This window comes from Homalodisca vitripennis, chromosome 4 (genome assembly GCF_021130785.1).
Source record: "Homalodisca vitripennis isolate AUS2020 chromosome 4, UT_GWSS_2.1, whole genome shotgun sequence".
Taxonomy (NCBI): domain Eukaryota; kingdom Metazoa; phylum Arthropoda; class Insecta; order Hemiptera; family Cicadellidae; genus Homalodisca; species Homalodisca vitripennis.
This window is the reverse complement of record NC_060210.1, coordinates 35259475-35284975: the sequence shown is the minus strand read 5'-3', so window position 1 is coordinate 35284975 and position 25501 is coordinate 35259475. Positions and strand designations below refer to the sequence as shown.

Here is a 25501-nt window from a genome sequence, read left to right as displayed (position 1 = left end):
ACGTTGATCCATAGTAATAATGTTTAAAATGTACATTTTGGAAAATCTGTATTATTTTTTATTTATATTTTCTATAATTTACCTTACAGATATAGACTTTTTATGAAATAAAAAAATACTTTTTAAATTAAAATTTAATAACAATTTGTAAGCTTTATTAAACAGTTTTTAAGAACAGGGAGATTGCAATTCAGGCACGTGTGTTATTGTTTTTTTAATAAGCCAGTCTTTAACATGCATCACAATTTGAATATTTATGGGTAGGTTCAGTAATTTGTTAACCCTATTATTTAACATTATTTATGACGGGTTATAGGCTTCTGGATTTGTAATAATACGCCTTGTTGTTTCTTGTTAACTAATAATATCTTTTCTTACGAAATATACCTGTAGGTCAATTTACTTTAAGATACACAGACAATCGTTGCTATTTAGTACTGTACAATTAATTGCCTCAGATGTTGCTGCCTGCCCCTGGATTCTCCATCCTCCCCTCTATCCCTACACATCGATGTTCTAGCCATCGCGCCGTGCCGGTTATTACTTGTCATATTTTCGTGCCTTCATGTATTATGCAGCGCGTCTTGTTGATGACATCCCTCACATTTACGGGTCTATTTTGAGGAATATTTTTCGAGAACCTTTTGCTAACGATCAAGAGGGAGAGACAGTTGAAGAGGTCCTTAAGCAAGGGGCCTCCTTAAAGAGCAGGGAGTAGAGGTTCTTCATGACCTATCGTTAAACATTTTGTCTACAGAATGTTATGGATAAACTCAGCAATAAGAAAATTTTCATTTGAAACATTTTTGTGGACATGCCATTGAGTTCTTGCGAAAAAAAGGGAAGTAAAAAAAACTTTTTTCAACCACCATAGTGCCACCAATGTGTTTTTAAATTTTGATGAAGTTTAAGTAGACTAACATCAAGTACACTAAACTTTCTCCGAGTGCTTTTATGGAATGTACGTTTGTAATGATGGACAACTAAATGAAATGGTATTTTAATGGTTGTTTTTAATAAAATATACTTGTAATTTTACGCATATATATGAAATCAGTATATTCACATGTACAATTCTTTGTGTCTAGATAACAGTATTTTTATGCTTAGCTGTTTCTATGTAACAATGCTCAAACGTGTGTGTGTGTTAATATATATATATATATATATATATATATATATATATATATATATGCTAATAATAAAATGTTGAATACTTTTTAGATTAAATCGTCTTTATATAACTTCAATTATAACCGTTCCTTCTTTATATTTTTTAAATAGTAAATCCAAACCAAATAAACTATGGCTTTTTATTTATTCTTTCGTCTTATGACTAAGCAGTTAGGTCTTCAGAATTAAGATATGGACCAATAAAAATTAAAATATGTAGTTATCAGTAATTTTATTATTTAAATAATAATTTTGGCTTAACTTTATCTATTTTCTAATTTCTTTAATTTAATTTAATTTATTAGGAGACAGAAATATCGTTAAAAAGTCGCTGGATGTCTAAGCTGCACGTGTGATTTTTTAAAGTCGTAATTATGAGAAAAACGAAAACGGATTTTCGTTTATTCATAAAATCAATAACTATTTTAACTCTGTGTTTTAAAACTTGGAACAACCAACGGACGAATCAGGCACTTTATTTAGATTCATCAACTGTATTCCTATTTGCATGATGTGTCTTTTAATAACTATTCCTTTTTAATATAGACAGCATTCAGGAGGTTAGCAATACGCCGGAGATTTTGATACGAGTGATTTGGATGGGGTGGGGTGGGGAGAAGATTATTGCTTTTTCTCCAATCTGTAAGGTCGGAATAGTACCATAGCTCTACCAACGCTCAGACCCATTAAGTAAATTAATGCAATTACATCAGCTTGCCTTTCCGTGGGTTTCAATACGTGGTATAATTCTAATCAAGTTATGTAACTACTACCTGCAATTTCGCTAAAACTAATCCAACCTATTCATTTCACTACTCTTTATTATGTATCTCAGAAAATAGAATTTCACCATAAATACGCAATCTGTAAACTCTAACAGACATAATTGTAATGGCTGTATAAATAATACTCGTATAACGTTCCTGTATACAACCATCGAACGGGTGCATCCTGGTTCCATTCGATTGTGATCGTTTTTAGGGGTCTTTTTTCTATTTAAAAGCCATAGCGATAACTTTCCTGAAGGAAGACAAAATTAAACACATAATTTACTATTCCATAAGGCATTCGAGGCATTTCAAGTAGTAATTTTATTTATTATTACACAAGCATTGTAGCAATTAAAATTAGTAATTTTATTTAGTAATCCAGAAGGTATTTTAGGCATTTAAAGTTGTAACTTTAAAGAATGGTGTAACGAAGCCACAGGAAACAGTGCTGAAGGTATAAGGATATAAATATGTGACCTTGCAAAATCTCATACACAAATTGTGTGAGGTTTTACATTCCTACGGAAGAAGAATTTACCTTGTTTTACGAGAATGGGGATAGTATATTGTTTATATTTTCCTTATCTAATCTTGCTGTCGCATTCCGTACTGATGGCTTTGAAAGATAATCATCATTCGAGATGATGCCTATCACCTAACAGAACAAAATTCTGGGAACTGTGATCACAAATGCTTGAGAGGAATAAAATATCAGAATGTAAACAAACCTATGAAAGTTTATGTGGTTTGGTGTGGGTTAACAAAAATGACTCCCATTATCAGAAACGACCAGTTTTTTGATCAATCATTACTTAAGTAAATTACATTATGAAATGAAATGAAGCGTAAGTTTTTAACGTATATAGCATTTTTAAAGTACAAAAAAGTCTTTCTCTTCAGTCATATTCGTTACCAAGTCGTAAGAATTCATATGCTTATCTTCAAACTTTATTCGACGCACCTAATTTCAAGTTTGGATCCAATTAACCTACAATATTTTTTTACTTTTTTGTCTTAACATTGAAATTAAAATATCTTACTGAAAACCGATTGTACACCCTTAATATTTGTCGGTACATTCCGGAGCACTAGGCACAGCCACGGGTACTGAATACTGTTACCGTTACCGGGTACTGCTGCTGGGCTGCGAGGTGGGCAGCTGTCACACAAATCAGGGCGACCCGACCCCCGGCCCCGAGCCCGACACTGCGTCGCCAACGCGCCGTGGTCGTGCCATCTGGGTCAACAACAGTGGAGTGCACCGCCACCGCGGTCGTGTAATCTTAGCCAACATCAGTGGACAATCCAATGCCATCGCGTCGGTGTCATGCCATCTTGGCCAAGAGCAGTGCGGAATCCACTGCCGCTGCGCAGTGGCCGTGCCATCTTGGCCAAGAGCAGTGTGGAATCCGCTGCCGCTGCGCAGTGGTCGTGCCATCTTGGCCAAGAGCAGTGCGGAATCCACTGCCGCTGCGCAGTGGCCGTGCCGTCTTGGCCAAGAGCAGTGTGGAATCCACTGCCGCTGCACAGTGGTCGTGCCATCTTGGCCAAGAGCAGTGCTGAATCCAGTGCAAGCGCGCAGTGGTCGTGCCATCTTGGCTAAGAGCAGTGCTGAATCCAGTGCCAGCGCGCAGTGGTCGTGCCATCTTGGCCAAGAGCAGTGCTGAATCCAGTGCCAGCGCGCAGTGGTCGTGCCATCTTGGCCAAGAGCAGTGCTGAATGCAGTGCCAGCGCGCAATGGTCGTGCCATATTGGCCAAGAGCAGTGCTGAATCCACTGCCAGCGCGCAGTGGTCGTGCAATCTTGGCCAAGAGCAGTGCTGAATGCAGTGCCAGCGCGCAGTGGTCGTGCAATCTTGGCCAAGAGCAGTGCTGAATCCAGTGCCAGCGCGCAGTGGTCGTGCCATCTTGGCCAAGAGCAGTGCTGAATCCACTGCCAGCGCGCAGTGGTCGTGCTAACCTGGTCAACGGCAGTAGAACTCACCCAGTAGCAGTGTAGAGACCGCCGCCGCCGCACCGGCTTCCACCTTCACTGTTTACGTTTCTTGTAATGTAGCACTTTCATTCTGATGTATGAGGTTGGACTTCAAGCAAATAATATTCATAGTAAATAAATATATAATTTAATTTTGGGACTGTACCTCATTTTTATGGTAAATTGAACTTACACTGGAAAATAATCCTCACTTGTCCATTTTAAAAAGTCTAGCACAACTTTAAATAATGCTAATTTACTAACTCCTAAAGCTTTTCAATATTTTTAATACTGGACTTTCGTCTGTTAGTCTGGTAGGAGAATGTATTGAATGTGGTGACCAAATTCGAAATTTGTTAACATCCATTTTTTTACTTTCTTAAACCCTCCAAACACTATTCTACTTAATTCGTTGTTTCGTCCGTCTTGGTCGGAGGGGGCTGGGCTAGCTGGAGTTCGATCGTTTGAGGCACAGCCTTGGCCTAGCTTCTGTTTTAGCATCTTAGGGTCTTATGCAGCCGGAAGTGCAACCTGGTCCGACCAGATTCGATATAGTATCGAGAAACGCTGATCAACATTCGCGTGTTCAAACTTCAAGAAATCCTGGTAAGAAATCCTGTGGTTCGTCAAACCGAGACAAGCCTATCAGCGCGACGATTTAGTTCACTAAATTCATTATTCAAAGTTCAAAGTATATAATCTTGTATATAATTCAATGAAGCCTCTTAATATTATAGTATGTGCCAAAGTAATAAAAACAAGATGGAAGGAGTCCTGAGGTGTATGCTATAATCGGTAAAACGAATAGATCATATGAAACCAATGAAACCTCTCGTGTAAGGCGCATTGCCAAACCCTCATCTCAGACAAGAGCAATCTGTGTAGCAAAATAAGTGAAGAATAATGTCAAGGTCAGCTTGGTAGAACTGACATGCCGCTTATTCCGGATAATGGATTTACATACTGGTTAAATACAATGGCGAGGTAGTGTTTACGTGGAAGCGAGAGACTACAGAATGCCCACACTGACCTTGATAGGTGAGGTGGTGGAGGATAAGGCAGTTCAGCTGTGTAATACGATTATAAAACACGACAAAAATAATGAAATAGGCGTGTGAAATGGTAGCGATGGTATCATAAGACATGGCAGTAGGTATACCTAGTGTATATCGGAACCAACTTATTCATCTGTTTGACAGCAGAGTTTATCTCTAAAAGGCGTTTATCTTTAGCGCTGTCATGTAAACATATAGCTGGCGGTTATAGTGACAGGAGACACGTGTCTATCTATCACCTGTTGTGTGGGACGGCACGCCGCCATCTAACCGCTCCACCTGTTGAGGAAAACACTATTCCGTGCCAATCTGGCTCACTCTAGTGTAGTCTACAGCAGTAACCAACTACTTTAGCCTGCGGATTGTATTACACTATCCCAAGCTGATTATACTTTTGTTAAATAATGACTTTTTAATGTAATGAAGTCATTCTACTGTGAGTACGTTAAGGCATCTATTACCCAAATACCTAAGCGAAGTACAGTTTTGGTGCATTATTAACCTTTTTAATGCCTTAAGTGTCGGCTATAGAGGCGGTCATTTTGATTTCAGCATCACAGAAACAATGTTTAACATGTTAACGAGCTTTAACCAGTCGTAGAATAGTGCATAAATTTAAAGATGGATTATGATTAATACATATCCAAATGCTGTTTAGTCTGTGTGATATTTTTATTTGATATTCAGGCAAAAATGCAATAATATATTTTACTTCAACGTGAGTTCAAAAAGTATACCCTCTCCAAGAAAATAAAATTAAACATAATTCTTGAACTAAAAATAAGGTCGTATAAAAAGGGGTGATGTAAACAATTTTTATTAAAGCTTCAAAAACGTTTTACTACAGACATTTTATTAGAGTTATTACATGTTTTAAAGTGATGTATTCATAGCTACAATGCATACAACGAATGGTTGGAATTGGCAAACACTCTAACATAAATATTACTTATCTGCTCCAATTCCATAAAACCTCGGATCATTCATAACAACGAGCTTCTGTGTTGGAGCAACAACTGAAATTGTGCACTATTGATGGCTGACGACTAATCACTCTAGCGGGGCCAGTGAAGCGTCAGCAATGTTGGGGGAGGGTGTACTCAGCAGCCGCTCGCCGCGCCGTGCTGATGCTCGTTTGCACAACAATCCCTGCTCTTGGGGGAAATTTTGATTGGAGGGTCCGCAAGAAACAGAGATCTGGTACTGGTAGTGACTCTCGGTCGCCGGTGATTCTTAGACCTATTCCTAATTTTTCTTCATGTAAGTACGGGTGTTTCACATACTGAAGCCGCTATCACTCCGTACTGCGGTATTATATATATATATATATATATATATATATATATATATATATATATATATATATATATATGTAATGTTCGCAAGTATTTTTTGAACAGTTTTAAAAATAGCGACCTGTAAAGTTTTTTATATAGTACTTTTATACCTTTTGCAACTTCAGAATTTGGTAACGATCAAACAGACATTTGTATTTTAGCTAAAAGTGCTCATATTGAATATTGTGATTAAATATCCATATTAATTGCTAAATTTAAGATGACATTAGTAGTGCATAAATCAATATGTTTTTCCAAACAAGTGTTTGTCGTCTAATATAAAAATTACTTATTGTGATGTCCCTTATCAAGTAAAGTACCTGGTTTTTAATTCTTAATTTTAGAACCGGTTATAATGGCGACCATTTGGTTTTAAAGATTGATATGTATCCAAATGCTTTTATTAGATTTTTCGATATTTTATTAGTTTTTTTCATACCAATGTTTGAACCAATTTTGTACCTTTTTTTATATACTCAGAATATACAATTTGAGATGTGTATTAATTGTAACTTTAAAATGAGACCTCCCATAACACGACGATGTAAAATATCTTTGTAAACTGCATGAGGTTTAGAATGTTCTCATGGGAAAAAAAGTAAAAAAAGCAATCCGTTGTCTCTATAAGGAAAAGTGGTCAGTAGTCTGGCAGAGACCGAGGTAATTGTAGACATATGAGAATAAAAGGTTCTAGCGCCTTCAGGATTAAAGGCTATTCGACACTGCACGTGACTAGCGTGGCTGGATATACGATAGCTAACTAAAAGTACCGATCCAGTTTATTAAATGGGAACGTTCTTGCTGCAGAGCCAAGCGAGGCTACCACTCGCTAGATAAGCGATCACTTGGAAACGTGGCGGACACGTTTCAGGTTGCGCTTGCAAAGAACGACAGCCGACCACGTGCTACCTCAGGCTACCAGTCGCTAGATAAGCGATCACTTGGAAAAGTGGCGGACACGTTTCAGGTTGCGCTTGCAAAGAACGACAGCCGACCACGTGCTACCTCAGGCTACCAGTCGCTAGATAAGCGATCACTTGGAAAAGTGGCGGACACGTTTCAGGTTGCGCTTGCAAAGAACGACAGCCGACCACGTGCTACCTCAGGCTACCAGTCGCTAGATAAGCGATCACTTGGAAAAGTGGCGGACACGTTTCAGGTTGCGCTTGCAAAGAACGACAGCCGACCACGTGCTACCTCAGGCTACCAGTCGCTAGATAAGCGATCACTTGGAAAAGTGGCGGACACGTTTCAGGTTGCGCTTGCAAAGAACGACAGCCGACCACGTGCTACCTCAGGCTACCAGTCGCTAGATAAGCGATCACTTGGAAACGTGGCGGACACGTTTCAGGTTGCGCTTGCAAAGAACGACAGCCGACCACGTGCTACCTCAGGCTACCAGTCGCTAGATAAGCGATCACTTGGAAACGTGGCGGACACGTTTCAGGTTGCTCTTGCAAAGAACGACAGCCGACCACGTGCTACCTCAACGACAAGTACCCGCACTGTCGTCCTCTGCTGAATACTTGAGGTTTTATTTACAAGACCTAGTCACACACGAGACTGTCAGAGCTGACATCTCTCAAACGTGGCCGCCATATCATCGCGGCTGTGTGGACACGGAATAAATATCACGCGTTCAACCATGTCAGTGGTGCAGTGTTCAATGGAATTAACTAATTAAATAATTAATAATAGAGGAAACTCTATTACAAATTTGTTTACATATTGCGATAACCTAGAAATTCATTCTTACATTCAGTTAACGTGAAATTTGAAAGTATATTTAGCACTACAGTAAATACAAACTGTTCAAAGTTAAGGGTGTACCGAATTAGAGTAGGCATACTACAATAACACGATTCGTAGACAAATAATTTATACTTTGCCGACAATCAGCACACAACACTCAGTAGTTTCACTCGGCGTTCTTTTTTAGTGCTTGACCTTCCGCTTTAAGTTTTCTTTTTTATATAAATAGGTTTTAGTGGCGATACAATATTTATGGCAATATTTGAGTCATTTTAAGGGCAAGGAAGCTTTTATAAATGTAGATAGGTGTACTAAACGAAAATTTCACTTTGTACAGCGTATAAATGAACAATAAATTTACATTTTACAATAACAAATATATATTATAAAGAAAGTTATGGTCCAGAATAAATTGGCTGAATAAAGTGATCAGTCACGATTTAATAATCAGATATTAAACTTTCCTTAGAAAGTTTCAGAAAAAGATTAAACTTCCAGTTACCTGTGGTTCAACGTCTGGCAAGGATAGGCTGAAGGTGTGGGTCCGGTCCTGGTGGGAGTAATGGAGGCGGTAGATTGTGACAGTGAACATTCACTGTTATTATTGTACATGAGTACGAGCGCTGTCTGTGCATGGTTCTCGTTTTGAGTGAGAGTTTTAAACGTTTTATATAACTCGAGTTGTATAGAATCACTAATAGTTTCATACAATGTTATCTATACAGTATACAAATCATAAATATGTTTATTATTTTAATACAAAATGTGTCGGCAATACCAGTATTTTGTTTCGGTTTGTTTGACATTCAAAATGAGTTTTAAACTGTAGCTTTCTCGAAACTATAATTCGGTTGATGTTATTTCTGAATGGTTAAAACGTTTACTAATAAAATATTATTTGAAAGTATTACACACTTGTTAGTTTGGTAAATATACATATCAGATCTGAATAAACAATGATAGCTTAATTTTTTGGATCTTGAGTAATTATGACGTCTAATAATAGATAACTAATTAAAGATAGATGGAGCAAGTATTATTTACTGAATCATTGTGGAAAGAGTTGATCCATCTTACAAAGTTTTAATGCCAGTTACTTAATAAATATATAAAGTAATAATAAATTGAGTTACACCATTAAGAGATTAGTTACACAACAATTAAGACATCAAGAACATTACATGGAAACAATCCAAATGCATGCGTTTATTAGAATGTACTGGTATCATATTACTTAAAAATGACAACCTTGAAGTCAGTAATTTTACATATATATATTATTAAATTATTAAAGGATATATTTGGGTGTTTCCAGACATAATATACACCCTGTATATATATATATATATATATATATATATATATATATATATATATATTGCATTTCCGACTTTTTTATAAGTTTTAAGATTATTTCATTACCACAGCAAATTTCTACTTAGTGTAGATATTGTGTATTACAAATTGACATAAAAATTCATAGATTACAACACAATACATTACGAGGATAAATTTACTCAAACAAAACCCGTGGTTGTTGTGTGGGCGGCGAGGAGATATAATGGTTAAGTACGTCTCCTTGCCTCCCTCTTAAGCACTCACTTTATTCAATATCACCACTGAGATCCCCTCAGATGATGAACTTTTATCCAATTTTATGCCTTTATTGCTTAGTTTATCGCCTTTGCGGGTTATAACTTCGGTATCAGTTTCGTTATGAGTTATAATAACGTTAATATCTGCCTTCATGCAATCATCGGTAGAAGCTCAATTTTCAGGATTGGCATTTGAAGCTTAATGATTTAAATTACAGTTCTAAGTAAAAATTTGAATTGATTGATAAAATAATGATAGTTTCTCATAAATTTCCTACAGTGCACAGTAACTTTATTTCAGATGTGTATCAAAGACACGGTAACTATCCTATCTTCTTAATACTAGTGCTAACACATTTTTGATCCCTTTATCAGCACGATATGTTGCACTTACGATCATAGACTCTCTCCGATTCGTTTTGGTATGTCAGCTGGCTACGGATGAGATAATGCGGAAGTCATTATTGCAGTGTTGTAGAATGCGGCATTAACACCGATACGGCCAGACAGACAGACAGACAGACAGTCGGTACGTCTCATTACGCCCGCTAACGATCGCAGCGCTCCTCGCGGCAACTCTGAGATCGACTCGACTGAGCATTAATCACGTCCGTAAGAGAGGCCGCTGACAAATTAAACTTTTGGCGAACCGGCAAAAACCTTGACTTCCTTCCATCTAAGTCGGCCCGTTTCTAACGATCATGCTGAATTATAATGCAAGCAATCACTATTAAACCCAATATACGAGAAAGTCATTGCCTAAAAAAACATTGCCTCCTTTTGCTTAATGAGGTGGCAGCCAGTTTTTTGTTCCGCCGAGTCATTCCGCTAATTCCCGAGGATGACAAATGGTGACCGTGACAAAAGAAACACGTGGCTTACCCTGTCGGGGCCCGACCAAAAATAGTCCTTTCGGCCCATCTTGTAGTTCTTTAGCGTCTTAATGAGTGAGGCCTGAAAACCTCTACATACGAGAAATATGTGTACGGCGTAGTGTGGGGAAATGGTTCAGTGAAATACAACCTTATGGTAACAAATTATAGAAACACAATTTTTTTGTTAAATTAAACATTATCTATCTGATGGTATAGTAAGAGTTTAGTTGTACTATTTTTTTATGTTTTATTTAAAATTCAAGGCCACATCCCTTTAAGACACCGTTTGTAAAATCAGGAAAAGATTAAAAAGTTTTATGATAAGCCTTGTATGTGTTGTAAGATTTTTAAACCAGAATCTATTAAAATTTATATCAGGTCTAAAATAAAACTATTAGTGGTGGATATTTATTGGTATTTTTTTAAAGTATTTATATATAAGGTGAGTGGAAGGAACTCGTGTTTTGTATGTTTAAAAGTAGTTTTCTAAAGATAATAATTGTTGTCCAAAGGCACTTCATTATTTAAACCATATTTCATACAAAGTTAATTTTGAAAAGCCATTAAAATTTTGTCACTTCCTAAATCTACACTTTACGCGCAAACTGTAAATATATCACATTTATTTTTTCAGGATGTGGTTACAAAATTAATCTAAATTTCCTCATTTGAACGTCTATAATTCTCGTGATTGATCAAAAGCATGTTTTATTAATCTTGAAATAAGTTATTGTTCAGGATTAGTTCTTTAATACTAAGAAACCTTCCAACCCATTGCACCAACTTTATGATATCTGTGTCACGCTTTAAAATCCGTGGAATTTTCTGCAAGGGTTAATATCTATCTAATGTAAAACTCTTTCCTCCAGTGTGCAAGGAATAATACAATATATGTACAGTTTATGTGTTACTATGTTATGGGTCTAGGTCTCGTCGCCTATACAGTTAGCACACGTTTGCACTATTTCTGCACTGAATAATGTATGATGTGGGTGACGAGTCAGTTTTATTTTTGCACTGTTGGCAGCGATGTGCGAATCCAATGGAGAATGTGTTCTCACATTCCCTACATGCTCCCATCTGCACAACATGTCAGCTAATTTCCTGGATGGGCAGTGGGCACTCTCCTGAACATTTTATTCTGTACGGGCATCAAGAGACAACGCTTCGAGTCCCCCAAACTTATCCGTATTTCGGTGTTCTTAATTGTTATTTGGCTTCATTTGTAAACGATTTAATTGTAACCATAAAATGGCAAACGTCATGAAAGTAATGAGTGTCAGTCATGTTTGACTTTATGTATATATATATATATATAAAGGTATATAAGGTTAAATTTACCTCCGAATCCTTCCAAGGCATTTTGCACACTTCCCCAGTAATCCTCTTAAAAGTCCACTCATTGCATCAGGCTTTGAGTACTTATTAGTAAAGGGTGCAATTATAATCTAAAGTTATAATCAATATTAACTTTCCGTAAATTTAACATTTTCGAGATAGTTTTCAAGTAAATAAAGCGTGTGTATGTGTTTTGTTTCTTGATAAACATTTGCACGCGAACGTCTTTGAACTTTTAATATGATGAAATACATAAATTCTTTTACCATCTGTCATTACGGATCATGCAATACGGATTTGTTTAATACTTATATAGACGCTCCTACTTCACATTTGCTTATTAGGGTCATTAGTACTGGGTAATGCGAGTATAACGCATAGTGTTGTTTTAACACAGCCTGTCTCTATTAGGTAACTTCAGTTTATTTGTAAACTTGTAATAAACAGTTTAACCTTGAAATAACAACAATACACCGTCATACATACAACACGCGTGCTATGAGTCTGTGCAAATAGTTTTCAACCCATATAACCTGGTGATTGTTTGTGTAAGGCTTTAACAACGAACATGGTGGGTTTAGCAAATAAGAGTTGGCCGTGGTATATCCAACACACGTGCTTTGCGTCTGTGCAAATAGTTTTCAACCCATATAACCTGGTGATTGTTTGTGTAAGGCTTTAACAACGAACATGGTGGGTTTAGCAAATAAGAGTTGGCCGTGGTATATCCAACACACGTGCTTTGCGTCTGTGCAAATAGTTTTCAACCCATATAACCTGCTGATTGTTTGTGTAAGGCTTTAACAACGAACATGATGGGTTTAGCAAATAAGAGTTGGCCGTGGTATATCCAACACACGTGCTGTGGGCGCGTGCCAAACTGTTTACTGCCAGATATCCTGCTAACTTCCGTGCAAACAATATTGCTACTGGTATAGCCAGCCTCTGGTATTTATGAAAGCCTCCTACACTAATTGTATCCAACTGGGTTTTTGACATCTTATGCAATCATCGGGTAAAAATAACAAATTCCATTAAATAGCAAACAATTGTAATTACCATAGCCTGGAGTTTATATATATATATATATATATATATATATATATATATATATATATATAATTTTATAATTTATTTAGCACATCACACAATATACAGTTATTTGTAAGTTATTTCCGAGATTCTAATTATAAATATTTTCACTGTATAACTCGTGAGCATATTCTCAATATTCTATTCCAGATGAGTTAAGTATTACAAAGAAGTAATATGGAAAGAAACGCCTTGACCGGTTTATTTGACAAAACAAAATGAATATGTAATAGTTTCAATGATGATATTAGGGCAGAGCAAATTGGCAAACTGTATGGATAAAAATATATGCCATTTGTTAAAATTATTAGATAATTTACTGAATTTCTAGTTATAAAGAGAATGCATAGAGTAAACTAATTTAATGGTCATATTATAACATGAAACCGTTTAAAGAATATTGATAGTTTTAGTTATAAATATTATAATTAAAACTATTACAGTGTTGTAAAATAAATTGTTTGTTTTTCACGAATACTTTTTGTATTTGGAATTCGTTTTGGCGCTTTGAAGCAAGCTGTAAAAACAAGAGAGGAGTTTTGGGAGTCAAAGGAAGCCAGATGTTTAAAGGGATTGAAACTTGACGCCCATCTGCCCTTCCCCTCGTAACTAATTGTTTCCTACCCTTGCTGCTTTGTTGCATTTGCAAATGGAAATTTATTTTAGTCGGCTGATAACGGCCGAGGGCAGTGACCGACGGGCGATACGGGCTTTGATCTCCGTACCGGCCACTGTACAGAACGCTCGTGTTGATTAAATTCTGTTCACACGTACTGTAGGTTGACCGATCCTGTTACTTGATATAGTATTCGGATGATACAAATTGGGTTGCTGACGGGCGATACGGGCTTTGATCTCGGCACAGGGCCACTGTACAGAACACGCTCGTGTTGATTAAATTCTGTTCACACGTACTGTAGGTTGACCGATCCTGTTACATGATATGGTTTCGGTTGGTACAAATTGGGCTGCTGATTTAATTTATACTCCTATATCCATCTTGTCGTTTTCATAAATATGTTATTTGTACAAGTCGTATCAAATATACATATTTGCATAGCGCCTTAATGTTACGTAGATAATGGTCTAAATGAGAGAGCTATGGCAATTTATAAACTTTAAGAATAAATTAACTGTTTTCCCTACCGTCCCAAATCGATAGTAGTTGTAATTTAGCGTTAAATAATAATTGATCTAAACAATGTTGTTCTTAAGAATTCAACTGTTTAATTATTTTATTTAAAGCACTAATTTGTACACGAAACAACCTATAGGTTATCTGGTGGAAGCAACAAAAGTGGAACGTGAACTGTTACTTTAAGTATATAATTTAAGGTACGTTTGTATTAGGAGCTAATTCTTTTACAGTTTAAATGAACTAGTCACAAATATGGTTTACGATTTTTTCATGTTTGTTTTTATTAATCCTAAGAACTATACCCGCAACCTAATTATTTATGTCCCCACAATGACATATCGCATACTATATTTATACATGTCGAACTTTGCTTAAGTCTTAAGCATAAGTCTTTTCTATGACTTAAGTCATAATATAAGTTGCGTTTTAAATATTTCAAGTATGGTTGTCGTAAAAGTTTCATAGTGCATCAAAAATAAAGAAATGAAAATAATTATTATATGAAGATTTCTTTGCTAGAAAATCAGTACTAATGCAATATTGATAAATATTATAATCTGGTAAGAGTGGTCAAATAAAGTTAATTAGTGAAGGTTTTTAATTAATTTTCTAGAAAATAATTGTAATCTGCTAGATAAAATGATCAAAGTACAGATAACATAATCTGAGGTGAAGTTGTAGACAGGATTGTTAAGCCCTAACTACGTTTCTTATCATTAGAACACGATTGGAGAGTAACAGCACTACTAGTAATGGCGGCTCTCAGTTCGTGTTGGCATCTAATATCAACAGGCTGCGATAAGGTGTTTAGATAAAGTGGAACACTGTCCAGGCCAGACGCCTCTTTATGGCCTGTATAAACAGTCAAAGAGCTTTGTCCTTCAGCAAGCACTCTTTGGTTGAACCGCGCGTCGTTCACAGAGAGCTGAGCACCGTTTTTTACCAGGATTTGCTGCTATGGACGGCCAGCCAGTCAGACGGAATGAACTATTAGGTTCTCATCACTTAAGATTTTTCCGTTCAGAAGTTCACACAGCTTGTCCATGTGGTACTTAAGTACAATGAATTAGGAGCTGGGTTTGCTAGTGGCCATCTTATGTTAACCATATACAAACAACGTTGAACCTCAGACACCTCTAAAGCTCTCACTTTAGGCCGTAGAAAGAATTATGAATGATGTTTTATTTTAAAGATATAAATAATAAGCGACCACTAACGCTTTTGTACTTTTTCTATATTGTTAAGTTATTTATAAATCATTACTGGTCAACACTTCAGGTAGAATTTATCCATTCTGATACACCATCCTGACTGTTTCTACTCACATTCACGTGTCTCATACACTATACATTATGCTAGGTACGACTTATGCTAGGTAGCACTATTATTGTTAACCTTTAACAAAGCATGTATCACTTTAGATTCATCATACTGACTGTATTACTGAATACTACGTACTGTATCTAGTACTTTTACTGGTTGTTGTTAAAAACGTATTAATACATCTTTAAAATGAGACATATGTTATAACCCTACGGCCAAAAATAAGGTCTTAACATTTTTCAAGTTCATTCTACTACAGCCGGCTCAAAAGCGTTCAAGATTTTTCGCTCACAAAGGCAGGACATTTTGGCTTGTTGTCGAAGTGGCACACGTCGCGGTTATAAGGATATGGTATCTGACTGCGGATATGTCAGTCCTGGCGCTAGCGCTGACAGAGGCTGGTGGTAACAGAAACGCGCCAATCTCCCGCTCGGATTTCAGCGGTAAGCCGACTGCTCTCTCTTCCTCTCGCGTGCGCTTCCATGCATTTATATCTGTTCATTACGTTCTCCATATCTCGTCAAAGTGTCTATTGTCGAGCACGGATTCCTGAAGCGCGCTATATTTGAATTTAAATTGCTCCACGATCGTTAAAAGTGCATCGGTTAAATATAAAAAACTCGTTTCAAATAACAACTTGTTGGCCAATTTTCAAAATACTGGGTATTTTGTAACTAATGCCTGGATTCTTGATCAGGAGTTTATTCCTTTTGTCAAAAGTAATACGAAGAACTTTGTGAATACCTCTTCTGCTTTATTAAATTTCAATGTTTATACGCCCATTGCTTACTTCACTGCTTAAAATTCACACCGTAATATTAGCTATTGTAATTTAGTATAGTTATTTGGCTTACCACGATATAAGTATTGGCCAAATATTAAAGAATTATTTTCACCATTTACAAAATACAAACCCGCCACAATAACTGAAAGAAATATAACAAGAACAGAAGAATATCCTAAAATGTGTAAATGTTCGTCTTGTACATGATTTTGAATAAATGTGAGTTTATGGATAAAACCTGATTTTTATGAAATTCAAATTTTGCCATATTTTAAGCAATCAACAAATAAAGTATTTTTCTTGGTAGCATTACAAACAGACATACATAAATAAAAATAAGCGTCCTTAATATATAAAATATGGTGTTACACATTAACAACATTGTCCAAAGTATCCAATAGTAAGTTTTCTTTTTTATTTTCCAAACTGATAGACAGCCTTAAATTTGATAAAACGTGGCTCAGTATACAAAACAAGGAACACTTCATCAGATTAAATATTAATCTTAAACAAGTTGCGTGACTACTAGATTAGATGTAATTGTGTTTTTGATTTGATTTACTAAACCATTTCTTAGCACTGATTTTTTAAGGTGCAGTAGAGAACAAACAACGCATTCTAACAACGCAGAATATTTTGTTTGTTTATTTTTTGTTCCCTATTTTATATCAATTAAATCCATGCAGACTAAATTGGTTCAATGTTACCAATCGAACTAAATTAGCTACAAAATCCCTTAAGGGTAGAGTTAAATTGAATGGGGTGTAATTTCCTGAGCAAAATGTATTATTATCAACCCCAGCTCTGCTGCCGGGTGGTTGTCGGAGGCCGTTGAACCATCCATCCATGACTCACATCTGCCGGGAGGGTGCCGCTACCGCTCCGCCACGCGCCCTTGTGGCGGGGAAGGGACGTCCCCCTCTTTAAAAATAATTTATTCATACAGAAATACGATACTTCCACAGGGAGTTTATAAAATGTCCCTGATTGTAAAATCAATGTTTCCCCGTATTTGCGCAAAAGGTGGCTGACTTTACGTGAAGGAGTGTTGTCGTTCAGTTTGATATTCAGAAAAGCCAGATCGTCACAGCACGCTTTAATGAAATGCGTGCTCCTTGGGCGGCATCATTTAATGAGATATTTGCATTTTAGGAGACGGGCGCTTGCATTATAGCTTTGTGTTCTACTACGAACATTTAAAATGTTATTTGTGGTTTTAATACCTCATTCATGAGATTTAGCTCAATGATCTTTGTATTATAACGCGACATTATGTTGAATAGAATGCACGATAAGAAGTAATCGTTATCAGTTAATTAAAGTTTCTTATGGTTTTAATACTTTATACATGAGATTTAGTTCAATGATCTTTGTATTATAACGCGACATTATGTTGAATAGAATGCACGATAAGAAGTAATCGTTATCAGTTAATTAAAGTTTCTTATGGTTTTAATACTTTATACATGAGATTTAGTTCAATGATCTTTTTTATAACTTAAAATATGGTGCTTGGAATACACGATAAGATGTTGTAAATCGTTATCAATTAATTAGAGTTTCTTATGAATTTAATACCTTATGCATGAGATTTAGTTCAATGATCTTTTTATTACAACGTGACATAATGTTGCTTGGAATACACGATAAGATGTTGTAAATCGTTATCAATTAATTAGAGTTTCTTATGATTTTAATACCTTATGCATGAGATTTAGTTCAATGATCTTTTTATTACAACGTGACATAATGTTGCTTGGAATACACGATAAGATGTTGTAAATCGTTATCAATTAATTAGAGTTTCTTATGATTTTAATACCTTATGCATGAGATTTAGTTCAATGATCTTTTTATTACAACGTGACATAATGTTGCTTGGAATACACGATAAGATGTTGTAAATCGTTATCAATTAATTAGAGTTTCTTATGATTTTAATACCTTATGCATGAGATTTAGTTCAATGATCTTTTTATTACAACGTGACATAATGTTGCTTGGAATACACGATAAGATGTTGTAAATCGTTATCAATTAATTAGAGTTTCTTATGATTTTAATACCTTATGCATGAGATTTAGTTCAATGATTTTTTATTACAACGTGACATAATGTTGCTTGGAATACACGATAAGATGTTGTAAATCGTTATAATTGTAAATAATTAGTGTTTCTTGTGGGAAAATAAATACTGAATAAATATTATTGGCAGAGAGTTAGCGTAACCTATCATTCGAGTAGTTGAAAAAACTAATTTCTGTTTCTCTAACCCCTCGATATTCTGAAAACGAAAAAATTTTGTGGTGTGACACTTCACATGAAGTTTCACTCCTATGCAAGGAAAATCGAGGACAGTGATGGAACAGGTAACTCCATAGAATTAGACTGAGCAATCCATTAATCTTGTGGGTGACCATGGTGGCAATGATAAAATTATAGAATAAACAAAGTTGTAAACAGACCGAAGTCATTTATGTGAGATGAATTTTTTAACATGGATATTTGGTCCATTGGTTACAAAGACTTTTAAATTCTACAGGGTCTTTCGATACTCCATTTTATCAGATTATTGGTATATAGACGACAGCCGCCAATAATCTCGCTGTATGGTATGTGGCTGAGGGTTAGCAAAGCCTATACATAAATCAGTATTGTATCTCGAGAATTAATGGAGCTATACACTTAAAATTTTGTATACAATGCTTAGCTATTTGTAAGAGTTCTCAGATAATCCTTTTATGTCTTTCTATTTGCCTGTGTAGCTTTTTTACGCTGGATCTCATGAAGGAATTGAGCTATGGACTCACAATTTGATATTTGTTGCCATCTTCTAATTAGACGACGTCGTGTGATGATGGATGTGACTGAACCTTATTACAGCCTACTTTCCACAGGACATTTCGAGAGCGATTTCATCTGTAGGTTGATAAGAATTAGTTAATAAGGTGCATGTCCATCAATGGGATTTGACTGAGCGTCATTGAAATCTATCACTCATCAGGCTGAGACGGTCTCCTCACTCTGCCTGGAATGTATATGCGTTTGTTTTCTGTCTGTCCGCAGACCATCTCGAGAATAAAATGAGCTATAGACAGAGAAAAACCTGTAACGCGACAAGTGTGGTGTACTCCTAACTTGTAAAGTATCAGTATTATAAGACAGTCATATTTTGTCATAATTATGAGCATGGAGAGTAAAAACTACATTTTTAAGTAAAACGTTTATACATGGGAGATATTTCCTGTTCAAAATACAGTTTGAACCATTAGCCCCATTTTAAAAGCGGAGCCTCAGATGATCAGCTGACAACTAACTCATGTGCCATATTAATAGAAAGTAAATATAAACTGTTCACTGCATGTGCAGGGTCACTCTATGGGCATGCATGTTCTATGAGGAATACAAAAACAAGGAAGTACTGTTGGATACACAAGCGTATAATGGTTTTGGTAGATTTAAAGTACATTTATACTTTGCTGTGCAGTGGGCTTGTTTAAACCCCATAAACAACCACTTAACTCACACCAAACAATGAACAATTTTTACCGTAATTTTAGTCAAAGTGTCAATAAATGATTCAATTCAATTACAATTTTAGTTTGGTAGAGAAATATTGTTATAAGACGTAAATTTAGCCTATTAGTTTGAAACTTGTCACAGACTATACTCCTGGAATCTGGAGACCACTTATAAGAAATAAGAAAGTCGACGAAGACGTTTAAAAAGAATTCTTTTAATAGTTCCGACGTTACAGACGCCAAAACTACAGAGTTCTGTCTGGTTTTCCCAGCAGCTAATATACGTGAAGAGGTGCAATCATTGTCTCATCAGGTGTACAATTGAGTGCACCACGATGTTTCAGACATGATCACAAAGAACGGCGGAGCAACCGAGTTTTCTTCATACAATAAGGATATGGTGTCAGACAACGTTTGATTCAGTACGAACATTTAATTTGTTCCACTTCACCTTCCGCGTAGTGCGTCGTCTAGCATCTGACACTAACACAGACTGACTCCTGGAGTCTGAAGTCCACATACGTCTAAACAGATTTTAAAATAGGCGATTTATAGGTTCAAAACGTACTCTTCGCATTGTTTCGAGATAACCCTTCTGTGTTCTCTAAACTTATAAAACATTCGCAAACAAATTATACTAATGTAATTTTCAATAAATATTACTAACATTATAGTTTAAAGTATAATTGCTGCTCCAAAATCCATTTAGAAATAATTCACGAGTTACACGATTGATTATAATGTGATATAGGCAAGGGTAAAGGGTACATGTCCCACGGCAAAAGGTCGCAGCCATAACCGGTTCGAGCCGTCCTTTCAGGATATTCCCTGCTGTACCTTTTACCAACGTTTACACAAATGTTATTAAAAGGCATCGCATAAAGAGTGAACCAGAAAGCCGAATACAAGTGGCAATTACCTGACGACAGTACTTGGCGGGCCTACTCGTACTTTGAAAAGCAAAAACAAAAAGTAATCTCGCCTGGCGGGCTTTAAAGGGGATGTTAACTTCACTTAGAGAGTGAGGTCGGACTTACCTGCCGCACCGCCCCCTCCCCACAACCCTCAGATTACAATCTACCCCAATTTCTCACCGTCTGCTTCCATTACTTCTGGCCCGCCGCTCTCAACAGCTGTAGTTTCAGTTGTATTGTTTGGAGTTAACGTGTTATTGGGGCTATCACGCCACAACTAACTACAAACTACTCCGTTTGAACAAGGAAGTTTGCCCTCGAGTTGGGAAACTTTTCTTTTCTCTTGCAGGAAAATAACGTACATTTCTGTTTAGGTATACTGGAGGCTATAAATAAAATAGCTCTGCTTCATTTTATAACATTGACAGCTTCATCAAATTTTCACTTTCAATCAAAATTTTAAAAATCGTATCTGCTTAAAAATTTACAATGAGTGATGAAATACAAATACACCGACAGATCGATTACTGAAGGACCCAACCGAACTTAAAACAATCTTTATCAATCTTATTATAAATTTTCGCTGGAATATTGCAACTTTGACCATCGTTAACATTTTGATCCCGAAATCAATCCTCCTTGGATCAAACTTGCCCAACTAGCATGAACCATATTCAAGTCCATATAGACCTTTCTGTCAAGAGATATCGAACGGCATGTCGGGTGTTTATTAAAATTTTTTACAAATTAAAACATAAAAGGTCCTGTATAGTACAAATATATGTGATGTGACTTTGTACAAATAAATATGGTGTAATACTGTACAACAGTAATGTCTGTGGATCTAGCGACAGATTTTTATCGTAACGTAGAGTATAAAATTAACGGAATCCTTGTTTACAATTGATATAATTGAGGATCCACATTTATCAAGTTCAAATAGGTTATGAAGAATATGTTAAAAGTATACATAAATATAATTTAAATTCCACAAATTGTTCTTTCTCCCTGTTAAAATTTATTTTCTTATAATATTAAATTGAGATCCGTTGACATTTTATTTGTAATAACTTAATGAATGTAAATAAAGAAATATTATTTCCTTCAGGGGTAGCAACTGAATACGATTGTTTACCTTGATGGAATCTCCCTGTAGAGTTCCCTGTAGGGTCAAGAGCGGGCGGGCCCAGCGACAGAGGTGAGGAGTTTGTGACAGTTGAAGAGGCTGTCGAACACTCGAAGGCTCACAACTGCCCTCTCGTGACGTCACTTGAGTCGCTGAACTGGAGTGACACTTGCCCCTTAACAACTCCGCAGATCGTCAACCTCGTTATTTCTCACCATTGAAAACTGTCAGCCGTCAACAAAAACAAGGCCCATAATAGTAACATGTTCAGTTTCAAATAAAATGTATAGTTATAAAATAACACAATAATGCAGTTTATAGTACGTTGTATCATATCTCCAGCTGGCTGTAGGGAAGAACTTTTTTTATTCCATAAGGGCAATATTAAACTTCAAACAATTTATTTCCCTAGTTCAGATCGTAATTTTATGAAATATGGTTCGTTTTAAAGGTAGAATTAATACTTTGCCATGCTCTTTTTAATTTTTCTCATAAGGTTTATATATTTTTAATATTCATAGACCAAATAGGTTGAGATAAAATCAAATTGACTGCCTGTACGCCCGGCTTATTGAGTATTACAACAATACTTGAAGTACTGAGAGATTTATCTTAGACTTAGCTGTAGCACAATTATATTGCAGAAATATTATATTATAATACTGTCAGATATCCCGTCTGTTTTAGTGGTGTTGGATCAAAAAATATTACATAATATGTTAGGTACACTATTCTACCTTTTAGCGTAGAGTAATCCAAAACATAGAGGCTATCTTACTATATCGCCTTTATACAAAGTGTGAAAGTCTTCTTTACAACGTTAGTTACTTAGCTGACACGATAGTGTATACCTTACTTTGTGTTAACTCAGATTAATCAAAATATTTTAGATGATATACCAACCTTCTCATTTTCGAATCATTACTTTGGTTATATATAACTATATACCTAAATAATCATAGTAGTCCAATGTTTACTGTACAATGTGCACATTAAACTACTGTAAAAAATAACTAGCTATAATACACGTACTTAAATAAACCACTGTAAAAACTGTCTAGCTATAGTACGTGTAGCTGAACAAACCACTGTACAAAAATGTCTATCTAAGATACATGTAGTTAAACAAACAACAGTAAAAGAACTGTATAGCTCTAATACATTCACTTAAACAATCATTGTACAAAACTGTCTAGCTTTAACACATCCATTTAATTAATCAAACCACTATACAAAACCGTCTAGCTATTCATTTCAAATGACTTGCTATAATACATGTACTTAATCAAGCAACTATACAATACTGTGTAGCTATGATGCATGTATTTAATCAATCAAACCACTGTACACAACTGTCAAGCTATAATTCATGTAGTTAAGAGTTAGCTGTATTGACATAAATCTTGATTTTAACCAGTTAAGTTTAATTCTAAACTTTAATCACTTTTATATTCTTAATTTCGGTCATAAAATCATTATATATATGATTAATTTTAAATGATAATTAATTCGCATCAAATACAATTTTATTTCTTCAATATTTGTGGGCTATTCAGAAAGTGATTTCCAAATGTTTATAGGCATTATTCTAAACATGTAAACTTTTCAACAAACATTAAAAAGACTTTAGATGCGTATTAATATTATCTTTAAAACAATATATATCCCATAATTCATAAAGTCCAATAGGAAGGTAAAAATAGTTTGAGAATTAAAATTTTTTTTTAGCTCACAACTCTATGTCATTTTTTAAACCTGGAATGGTATTACAGTCACCTTCCTCCAGAGTGGTTTCGGACCTTCTCTCATGAAACAGATCAATGTCTTCTCAGGTTATTGGTCTCATTACGGGGCATGGTCACCTGAGGAAGCATCTTCACAGAGTCGGCATCCTTCAGGAGGATCTGCTCTGTAGAAGGTGTAATGTGCAGGAGGAGACTGCTGAGCACCTGCTCTTTGATTGCCCCGCAATAGCAAGAGAGCGGTATGCCATCTTTGGTGGTTTGGACAGGGGTGGTGAATTTTTCCAGGAGGACTTGATAAGTTGTTTTCGGCGGTTTGTGGAACTGCTGAAGTTGTAGACTGGTGGGCCTCATGGTGTGTTTCCGGGGTGCGCAAAAAGCCCTTGAGGCTTAAGTGCATGGCAGTAGGCCGCCCCAAGGGAATAAACCTGGATTTTGTACGGCTGATTGAGTAATAAGATTTTAGTTGGGGATTAATGAAACAACAACGGCACAGTTTTAGCAGATAATCTCAACGGCTCCTTATACACCTTCTTACAGCAGGCTTTTAATTCTTTCTTTATACGTTTAACATTTAAATCTAGATTGTATATAAAATTGCCGTTAGTGTAAGATAGATACAGTACAAGTTCAATTAATATTCGGGTTATTTCCATCTTATATTTGATACTATGTTCTTTCTTAGAACTGCCACAAGCACGCTCTAAAATTATGAACCTGCTTGTAATGTTTGCCACAAGAGCGGTTCCGTGTATCTCAGCGAGTGAAGGAATGTGGATGTGATGTGTATCAGAATGTAACGCGATGTGACGGCCGGAATGTGACGGGCGTGTCAGCGATGTTCCTGCCAGAACTGCCTGGCACGTCTCCCAATTCCATCATTATCGTTAACACGTCCGTGTTGCATTGTCTGATTTACTGTTTCACAGTACGTTTACAGCTACTTGTTTGACAGTGATAACTGTTTTGAAGAACGGTTTAGTATCTTGTTAGATTTTCCTTTTATATTCCTTAAATCCAACAATAATGAGAGCGTTACCCCGACGTTTGACTTTAGCGATACTCATGACAAAACTGTGTTTACAAGTTTCTTTCTCATTTCATTACAGTTCGTAAAGTACGCTGTTGAGATACTTTCACAAGCCTGCGAGATTTCAATTTTTTTCTTTGCTTCAATATTGTTTTGATGTTGGAAGGATTGAAAAAGAAATATGATTTTTTCCGGACATTAGCCATCGTTCACCGATACAAAAAATAAGTATCACTACGCTTCGAGATCTGTAATCTGATCTCTTTATTAGGTGAACAACTACCCTGAAACATAACTATAATATAAGTTATAATAACAAATCTAGAGCGATATGACACCCGTAAGTAAGGAGATTACAACATGACACCCCCGTATGTTGTAACATACTCTGCTTACTGTAAAACATGCACAACACAATACAACTCCACATCACTAATTACTGAAACTGAACTACAGAATACTGATCACACAATAGGTCTGCATTCGCCGACCAACCACTTAGAACAGAGCAGAGGTATATGGCAATCGTCATTGCAGATGGCGGGAAAAAGGAAGGAACGGGAGTGGGGATTTTTGTATTATTGTTCCATTCTAGTTCAACTTCTTAAAACCGTATCGTGATTCCGTATTGGTTTATTACAAACCTTTAGAGCCATATATTGTATTTATGTACGGGTAATGTTTGGAAATAGTAATGCAGTAAACATGTGTTATGGTGCGTAACAGATGCGTATACAATTAGCCAACATTATAATCAAGCGGTTACTAGATTAGTTAGGGTTGACACAAAACCGTTAACATGATACGGATCGTCAGATAGATTCAACTAAACTACAATTAGTGTACAGAACATAAACTCCAATATTCAAATACAGTGTGTTCTGTAAATCAGTATAAAACTGATATCACAATACTTAGCCAACTGTTAGATGTTTATATGCCGGATTTGACGAAATGTTCTA

At 36.0% G+C, this 25501-nt stretch overlaps 1 protein-coding gene across 6 annotated transcripts in view; it reads left to right on the top strand.

The window, feature by feature from the left end:
• The window catches only part of LOC124359155 (ras-GEF domain-containing family member 1B-like), a 657259-nt gene that overhangs the window by 368612 nt on the left and 263146 nt on the right, over nucleotides 1–25501 (top strand). The window lies entirely within an intron of this gene.